Genomic DNA, 10,675 nt, shown 5'->3' with positions numbered 1-10,675 from the left:
GAGGAATTGCTACTTAGGATATACGGATAAATCTGCCGCAGTGGAACATCTTTAAGAAGAGAATGATCGAGAAATAAAATTCGCTGAGGCGAATGTCATATAGAAAACATCGCATTATTATGCGAGTATGTACAGAGAGGCATTGAGATCACTAAACACCTGAATAATTTTGACAGAAATGAGGAAGGTCTTATGGGATTTGGAGTCAACACTGCAGCGTAAGAATGACGACCGATTACTTTCAATCAAGAATGTTGGCAATACCAGAGATATTGTCGTAGCCGACGTTATGTGATAGACTGTGATGCCCTATACACGGCCATAATAGGCTCTCTCTTGAGTTCTAGTTGCAGTTCGTGATCTTATCTCTTTAGATCTCTCCCGCATCGGAGAGAAAACTTTAGAAGAAAGTTTCATACTTCGACACGGCATAACAGCCCGGAAGGTTTAAGTGATGAACAGCTGACACAGTTTGAAAGACGTGTGATTATGAGTCTCCATTGGACCGGCTGGTGGAATAGTCCAATATCCAGATTTGTGTGGCATTTGGTTGCGGCAGTGGTCCGATGTTGGACTGCACTGGAACTTCAAAGAAGGCATACTCCTCGTCGACTACGTGTGACCACCACAAATGAGGATTGTGGTATTGGGCGCCAATATGAGCGATAAATTTTTAACACAGGGGAGTTACCAGATAACGTGTTTCCGAACATCCATGGGAAATAGCACAAAGAAACTAGCATAATTTGCTCTAGTGTAGAACCAAAAAGATGAATTTAACTATTTACAATGTGCCAGAAGCCAAATTTGTAATCTGTATGGCATACAGACAGGTATTAACGGAGTGGACAGATAAAAATTCCAACGTGAAACATTGATATTTTTAAACAAATTACATAAAAATCATGTCTTCAATGACCTTATAAGAAGACGAGATACATTAAAAATATATAAGGTGCTCTAAATTACTAGTACATAGTTCATGGAAAGTTTAAATAATTAGCAAATTTAACTATCTTGATGGACATAAAAAGGTACGCCCATGGCATGGTCTCATGGCAAGAAACACAGAAAACGTGTAGAAGTCGACTATAGAGGTGTATACTAAAAATACCCGCGCTTTTTGTCGAAAAAAGTTAAATTATAGTGATACGATAAGACGGTTCATACAGAGCTGAGTGCCTGCATAGGCAAATGTCCTTATACATTGTGAATTTAATTTTACAATCTCAACCATTTGTATGTATTTCGAAAGGGTATTGGTAACTGAATTGTTATGTAATAGAATATGGGTTCTGGAGTGATAAACTACGCTTGAAGTTGGGCCACCATTCCAAGTGCTTTCCTTAAATAAATCCCGATTCTTGTTCTTGGTCTCAACTATTATAATCATCTCGCATTGAATTTCGCACTAAATTCCAAGTTTCTGTAAAAATAAGGTCAAAGTGAACAGGAAAAATGCAAGGGCAGGGAGGGAACAAACATTCTGACCCAATTGAAGCATGAAAGTCACAACAAAGAGTTATGTAATAAAGGTGTGAATAACGAACTCAGGAACTGGACGTTGTGGGGAAGCAAGTGTGGCACCCCCTGCCTCACTCTCTGATATTTATGTGGCACTATGTATTCGGTCTGCACTGCCGAAGGGTTTTGATTACGAGAGCGGGTTTTCCGCAGTGCCGTCGGTGCCAAGCGCAATTGCACGACGTCGCAATTCTTCTGCAGTCACTTGAAATTAATAATAACTGTATTTATTACAAATTTTCAATCATTAAGAAGTGGCGAATGAAGAAAAATAACGTTTGACTAAATTTCAAGAAGGTGAGGTATGGATTTTAGAAATCTTTCGCACGTTATTCGATGGTCTTTTTTTATGACCTGCTGGAAACAGAGAAATTACGACACTGGCAAAAACATACAACCTTATGTAATAAGGACTTCCAGCGGGATTACTCTTCTCTGTATGCAGTTCAAATGAGTAAATTTAACACAAACCGCGGTAAGCAGAGTCTAGTAAATTCTCTATCTACAGGGTGTTTCAAAAATGACCGGTATATTTGAAACGGAAATACAAACTAAACGAGCAGCGGTAGAAATACACCGTTTGTTGCAATATGCTTGGGACAACAGTACATTTTCAGGCAGATAAACTTTCGAAATTACAGTAGTTACAATTGTCAACAAGAGATGGCGCTGCAGTCTGGGAAACTCTATAGTACGATATTTTCCACATATCCACCATGCGTAGCAATAATATGGCGTAGTCTCTGAATGAAATTACCCGAAACCTTTGACAACGTGTCTGGCGGAATGGCTTCACATGCAAATGAGATGTACTGCTTCAGCTGTTCAATTGTTTCTGGATTCTGGCGGTACACCTGGTCTTTCACGTGTCCCCACAGAAAGAAGTCACAGGGGTTCATGTCTGGCGAATAGGGAGGCCAATCCACGCTGCCTCCTTTATGTTTCGGATAGCCCAAAGCAATCACACGATCATCGAAATATTCATTCAGGAAATTAAAGACGTCGGCCGTGCGATGTGGCCGGGCACCATCCTGCATAAACCACGTGGTGTTCGCAGTGTCGTCTAAGGCAGTTTGTACCGCAACAAATTCACGAAGAATGTCCAGATAGCGAGATGCAGTAATCGTTTCGGATCTGAAAAATGGGCCAATGATTCCTTTGGAAGAAATGGCGGCCCAGACCAGTACTTTTTGAGGATGCAGGGACGATGGGACTGCAACATGGGGCTTTTCGGTTCCCCGTATGCGCCAGTTCTGTTTATTGACGAAGCCGTCCAGGTAAAAATAAGCTTCGTCAGTAAACCAAATGCTGCCCACATGCATATCGCAGTCATCAATCCTGTGCACTATATCGTTAGCGAATGTCTCTCCTGCAGCAATGGTAGCGGCGCTGAGGGGTTGCCGCATTTGAATTTTGTATGGATAGAGGTGTAAACTCTGGCGCATGAGACGATACGTGGACGTTGGCGTCATTTGGACCGCAGCTGCAACACGGCGAACGGAAACCTGAGGACGCTGTTGGATCACCTGCTGCACTAGCTGCGCGTTGCCCTCTGTGGTTGCCGTACGTGGTCGCCCTACCTTTCCAGCACGTTCATCCGTCACGTTCCCAGTCCATTGAAATTTTTCAAACAGATCCTTTATTGTATCGCTTTTCGGTCCTTCGGTTACATTAAACCTCCGTTGAAAACTTCATCTTGTTGCAACATCACTGTGTTCTAGGCGGTGGAATTCCAACACCAGAAAAATCCTCTGTTCTAAGGATTAAACCATGTTGTCCACAGCACACTTGCACGTTGTGAACAGCACACGCTTACAGCAGAAAGACGACGTACAGAATGGCGCACCCACAGACTGCGTTGTCTTCTATATTTTTCACATCACTTGCAGCGCCATCTGTTGTTGAAAATTGTAACTACTGTAATTTCGAAAGTTTGTCTGCCTTAAAATGTACTGTTGTCCCAAGCATATTGCAACAAACGGTGTATTTCTATCGCTGCTCGTTTAGTTTTTATTGCCGTTTCAAATATACCGGTCATTTTTGAAACACCCTGTATAATCTTCTCATTTGAAAGAACGTTATTGGAACTGTAATATATAGTTTAGTAAAGATGTTAACAATGTGGTGTGACCTTTTAGTACCATAACTTAAAAATTTGATCCGCCATCCACGTTTGCCTGGATGTCTGTGCTCGCAAGCGTTCACGCCAAGTCTTAAAGAAACGTAGTATTCTCTCGGTCGATAGGGAGAATGTTTTTTATTGGGTACACATAGGAAAAGACCCACATTCAGTTCTAAAATGTTTGATCGTCGAAAAGATCCAAGTGAGAACCCAAGGTTCAATTTCGGTGATCAGAAGAGTTAGGACTGACTGAAGCAGTTATGGTAAAGAGAAGTTCAGAGCGAAAATATCCAAAAGCCATCCATGCCGCCTCACGATATCTGTCCCTGCGGACCGCCAAACCAGCCCTCAGACGTGTTATTCGTCTTCACATCTCTCTACGTTTTGCATCGCATGTGTTGCGCTTTGATAAATTTTAGGAGTGATTTGTATGGAACTCTGAAATTGCAGCTAATAATGAGCACCAAAACGGATGCTGGGATTACCGAACAAGGGGTGAGACTGAATACCATAACTCTGAACTCCAGCAAAAATAAATGAAGAATATAACTATTCGAAAAAGCAGGTAAAAATTCGCTAGACGTCTTCCTGAGAGACAATCTGCACTCCTTTCAAGTTAAGAATGTAATGTAGACCAGATATGGCTTGATTTCAGAGAAATAGTGTCGACAGCAACTAAGAGATATATACCAAAGAAATCAGCGTATCAAAGGACGCAGGTGTTCCCCATGGTACGCAAAACAGATCAGAACACTATTGCAGAGACAACGAAAAAAACAAATCAGACTTAAGCGAACGCAAAATCCTCAAGATTGGCGATCTTTTACAGAAACTCGAAATTTAGCGCGGAATTCAGTGCGAGATGCTTATAATAGTTGAGACCAAGAACAATGATCGGGATTAATTTAACCCATATTTTATTTAATAACAATTCAGTCATGAGTCAACCGACAGCCGCCAAGATTGTTGCGAAATGCATAAAAATGGTTAAGATTTTTAAATTAAATTTAGAATGTATAAGGACATTTGCATTATACATGAAATTACAAATAGTACTCAAAAAATTTGCGCTTCGGTTGCATGATAAATCAACCAAATTTAAAAGCCGTAAACTCAACTACATACCTAGGAATTACAAACGAAATTCGAAAGAACACGAAAATGTTGTGGGGAAGACGAACCAGACTGCGTTTTATCGGCTGAACACTTAGAAGATGCAACGGATGTAGAAAAGAGACTATATACCCTACAATTGTCCGTCCTGTTTTGGAGTACTGCTGAGCGGTGTGGGATCCCTACAGATAGGATTAAAGGAGTATATCGAGAATGTTCAAAGAAGCGCAGCACGTTTCTTACTATCGAGAAATAAGGGAGACAGAGCCATTGACGTGACACAGGATTTTGGGTGGGCATAATTAAAACAAAGGCGTTTCTCGTCGGTGCAGAATCTTCTTACGAAATTTCAATCACCAACTTTCTCCTCCGAACGCGAAAATATTTTATTGATGCCGACCTACACAGGGAGAAACAATTATCATATTAACCTAAGGAAAATCAGAGCTAACACTGAAAGATACAGGTGTTCATTCTTCCCGTTCACTCTTCGAGTATGGAACTATTGAGAATTTTGTGAAGGTGGGTGGATGAACCCATTGCGAAGCATTTACCCTTATGTGTGAATTCCAGAGTAGCCACTTAGATGTAGATTCAGTGTTAGAGCTATTAAGGTGCTGATGTGTCCTTGTTGCCGTCCGTGTTGAATACCATGTGGCAAGTTTTGCGTGTGATGAATTGAAAAATAGTTCAGTGAGGATCTCCACTTGGAACGACCACTTTTCATGACAGAACTGTCTGTAAAAAGTAACGTTTTTGAGCTTTGATAGAAAGTTTCTGTTATTTCACTTTTAAATCAGTTAGAGTCTGTAGACGACTTGGCGGTAGAGAAAGTGAAATTATTAATTCATCAATATTAAAAGGCATTCCTAGGTTGCCCTTCATTGACTCAAAAACGACGAGTTTCAGCTGGTTAGGGCATCATTGACTGATGACCCACATCGCACGACGTAACCTGATGACGCTAATAAAGGGTATTCTGCCATCTGGGACTGTCTTTTAATATTAGTAGCAACACAGTGGAGTGGAATAAATTATTAATTCAATTACACAATTCATTAGGAAAGGCGCTGGCAGTGGACTGCAGACTGCGGATGTAGATTACGGTGGAAGTTCGAAATAAGGTTGGCATTACTGTTTTTTCATAGTCAAGCGCTTGTCTGTTAATTTGTTCTGTTGTTGAATAACATTTAATTGCTTGATTCAGGTGATGAAAGCTACTGGATGTGATGTGTAGTTTTAGATGCTCAATTTGATTTTAAAGTAAGATCGTTTCAACTTGTTTTCGTGTTGAACACGTGTTTCGACAAGGCTAAAAAGACACAGATTTAGTGCAGGAGGCATTTCTTGAAAAATTCCCAGAAATAGCTATGCGTTATTGTAATGTGGGTCGTCGACTTACTCAAAATTTTTTGAAAGACAGGCTCAGTGCAAGGTGCAAAAACGAATCGAACCAGTTGTTGGATGTTTTTGACTTTTTGCAGCAGAAATCAGGAAAATCATTGCGCAAGCTGACGCAAGAGAAAGATATCGGGCTTGCAACTGCACATAAAGCGGTTAAGTGAACACTGAAACTGTTCACGTATGAAGTGACAGCACTGCATGAACTGAAAAGTGCGTATCATGAAAAGTGATTCCCCTACTGAATGTAGTTTACGTTTTTTATTTACAGGATTACCGTTTGGATTCTTGATGTCTATACTGATGAGACTTCGCTACCACAGACTTATGATCAACGGTGAATCATCGGGCTGTGCTTCAAACGCCGTTGTATGATTACTAATTGGAGTTCAGGTGGTAATTTACCAGATGAAACATTATCGCAGCTTTATTTTGTGAAAAAACGGTAAACAGGGAACTGTTTGTTTAATGTTCCACGATTTCACTGTCCAGCTAAAGGAAGACGAAATCAACTACTCACGGGTTCAGTAACATTGCTTTACTGCACACACAGCTAACAACACTAGAATAGTTTCTTGGGTAATGTGTCATCTTGAAAAACATATGACCATTTCGCTCTCTGGACCTTTCTGCGCCAGACATTTTCCTGTGGGGAACAGCAAAATCGGTAGTATATCGCTGTGGCCCACGTACACTTCGTTAGTAAAAACTGAAATAACAGCTTACGTTAGATGCATATTACTATCAGTCATGGAAAAAGCGTTTTATACAAAATTGAGCAGTTTCAGCTTTCACAGCCGTCCGTGGACGTCAGTTCCAACATAATTTGTAGCTGCGCAGCAACATTCAGAACATACTGTACAAAAAAATGATGAAATGTTCATATGGCAATGATAACCGGGAGGCCTCGTTCGGGCAAGTTCGGCCGCCGGGCTGCAAGGCGTATTGCAGGTGACGGCTCGTTGGGCGAGTTGCGCGTCGGTGATGATGATGAGGACAACACAACACCCAATCCACCAGCGGAGAAAATTTCCAACCCGACCGGGAATCGAACCCGGGCCCACTGAATGGTAGAAAAACGCGTTACCACTCAGCTAAGCAGGCGGACACAAACTGTACAATCTCGTAGTTACTAAACTGATGTTGAGATTGTTTGTAGATGATCGTACTCCCCTTCATTTTTATGAGTATATGTACTACAGACCTATTGTAACGGAGAAGTTGAAGCTTTTAGCCAAGACACTTCGATTGAGCATATAGTTGTATGGTGACCATGTTTATTTCTATTAGTTTTCAGCTGTCATTCAAAACATTACATGCTGCCATTGTTAAATGGAAAGTTCGACAGAAAAACTGAACCAAAAGCAATTTATTTTTTAGTCGTCAGGCTACTGACTGGTCTTGTGCGGCCCCCACGAATTGCTCTCTTGTACCAACGTCTGCAATTTCAGCGTAGCACTTGCAGCCTACGTCCTCAGTTATTTCCTGAATGAATTCTAGTCTCTCTCTTCTTCTGCAGTTTTGCCCGCTACAGCTCCATCTAGTACCATGGAAGTCACTCGCCGACACATCAACAGATGTCCTATCATCCTGTCCCTTCTCCTTGTCAGTTTTTTACACATATTCCTTTCCTCTACGATTCTACGCAGAATGTCCTCATTCCTTATCTAATAGTACACCTAATTTTCACCATTTGTCTGTACCACCACATCTCAAATGATTCGATTATCTTCTGTTCTAATTTTCCCACAATCCATGTTTCATTACCATACAATGCTGAGCTCCAGACGCAGAATCTCAGAAATTTCTTCCACAAATTAAGGCCCATATTCGATACTAGTAGACTTCTCTTAGCCAGAAATGCCACTTTTACCACTGCTAGTTTGCATTTCGTGCGCTCCATAATCCGTCCGTCATTGGTTATTTTGCTGAAAAGTAGTAGAATTCCTTAAAGTCATCTACTTCTTCACCATCAACGCCAATGTTAAGTTTCTCACTGTTCTCTTTTATGCTGCTTCCAATTATTTTCGTCTTTCTTTTGTTTACTCTCAATCCGTATTACAATTACAGAAAGGAAAAGTAAATACATAACTCTCCCGCAGGATCCCCGAAATTTAACTCAAGGAAACACAGAATGATATTTTAGTAACATATGGTTCTAATGGGTGAAATGGGCTATGTATGATTATTTTTCAACGTGTCAGCCACACAAAATCTGCATAATCCAAACTATTGCAGGAACTCTGATACAGTGTTGAGGAGATGAAGATGGAAGACCGCGACATTCTACAGGGTGTTAAAAAAGGTACGGCCAAACTTTAAGGAAACATTCCTCACACACAAATAAAGAAAAGATGTTACGTGGACATGTGTCCTGAACGCCTAATTTCCATGTTAGAGCTCATTATAGTTTTTGTCAGTATGTACTGTATTTCCTCGATTCACCGCCAGTTGGCCCAATTGAAGGAAGGTAATGTTGACTTCGGTGCTTGTGTTGACATGCGACTCATTGTTCTACAGTACTAGCACCAAGCACATCAGTATGTAGCATCAACAGGTTAGTGTTCATCACGAACGCGGTTTTGCAGTCAGTGCCATGTTTACAAATGCGGAGTTGGCAGATGCCCATTTGATGTATGGATTAGCATGGGGCAATGGGCGTGGCGCGGTACGTTTCTATCGAGACAGATTTCCAGAACGAAGGTGTCCCGACAGGAAGACGTTCGAAGCAATTGATAGGCGTCTTAGGGAGCACGGAACATTCCTGCATATGACTCGCGACTGGGGAAGACCTAGAACGACGAGGACACCTGCAATGGACGAGGCAATTCTTCGTGCAGTTGACGATAAGTCTAATGTCAGCGTCAGAGAAGTTGCTGCTGTGCAAGGTAACGTTGACCACGTCACTGTATGGGGAGTGCTACAGGAGAACCAGTTGTTTCCGTACCATGTACAGCGTGTGCAGGCACTATCAGCAGCTGACTGGCCTCCACGGGTCTACTTCTGCGAATGGTTCATCCACCAATGTGTCAATCCTCATTTCAGTGCAAATGTTCTCTTTACGGATGAGGCTTCATTCCAACGTGATCAAATTGTAAATTATCACAATCAACATGTGTGGGCTGACGTGAACCCGCACGCAATTGTGCAATCATGTCATCAAAACAGATTTTCTGTGAACGTTAGGGCAGGCACTGTTGGTGATGTCTTGATTGGGCCCCATGTCGTCCACCTACGCTCAATGGAGCACGTTATCATGATTTCATACGGGATACTCTACCTTTGCTGCTAGAACATGTGCCTTTACAAGTACGACACAACGTGTGGTTCATGCACGATGGAGCTCCTGCACATTTCAGTCGAAGTGTTCGTACGCTTCTGAACAACAGATTCGGTGACCGATGGATTGGTAGAGGCTGACCAATTCCATGGCCTCCACGCTCTACTGACCTCAACCCTCTTGACTTTCATTTATGGGGGCATTTGAAAGCTCATGTCTACGCAACCGCGGTACCAAATGTAGAGAATCTTCGTGCTCGTATTGTGGACGGCTGTGATGCAATACGCCATTCTCCAGGGCTGCATCAGCGCATCAGGGATTCCATGCGACGGAGGGTGGATGCATGTATCCTCGCTAATGGAGGACATTTTGAACATTTCCTGTAACAAAGTGTTTGAAGTCACGCTGGTACGTTCTGTTGCTGAGTGTTTCTATTCCATGTTTAATGTGATTTGAAGAGAAGTAATAAAATGAGCTCTAACATGTGAAACGTCCCCTTTGAACAATTATACCTGACTGTGCTTAAAATGACACACAATATTTTTAGCGCAACGCAATCTGACTTTCAAAAATCCCTACAAAAGAATCGCCCTGACTAACATTAACCTATACGTTTCACAAATCACTTACCTTACATAAATCTTCGTTACTCGAACTACTGCAATACAGCGAGCGCCACTACTGCCAGCTAAATAAAAGATTCAAACTACTGAAGGCACTAACTACTGATAGGCACAGTTAGCAAAAGAAAGATTTTGATAGAGGACAAACAATGTATTTACCTTAATATTGTTCAAAAGTCATATTATATATATCAGTTCATGACATCTAGTCTTGCAAATGCACTGTCTCTGATGGACATACGTCCAGATCATCCGTTCTCAAAAATCCGGTATCTCACTTCCCCACATCCACCACTGTTGGCGGTTCACCTCCAACTGCGCAACGCTACGCGCTGTTAACATTCAGCTGCCCAACACTGCAATGGCAGACAACAATGCAAACTACCCACAGACTGCACACAGCACAGCCAGTGATTTTCATACAGTGCGCTACGTGGCGTTAACCAATAAGAAAACCTAAACAGCCTACTTACATAGTCCCCATGCTCCCCACAAAAAATTTTACAAATTGTTTTGGGCAGTGGCCAATACATATTTGTTAATTTTTTTTTACAATTACAATAACAAAGAAATCAAATGCACACACTTATTGAAACAATGTTGGTCAAAAGC

This window comes from Schistocerca cancellata, chromosome 7 (genome assembly GCF_023864275.1).
Source record: "Schistocerca cancellata isolate TAMUIC-IGC-003103 chromosome 7, iqSchCanc2.1, whole genome shotgun sequence".
NCBI classification, from domain to species: Eukaryota; Metazoa; Arthropoda; class Insecta; order Orthoptera; family Acrididae; genus Schistocerca; species Schistocerca cancellata.
The sequence above is the reverse complement of the archived record's forward strand: the minus strand, read 5'-3'. Positions refer to the sequence as shown.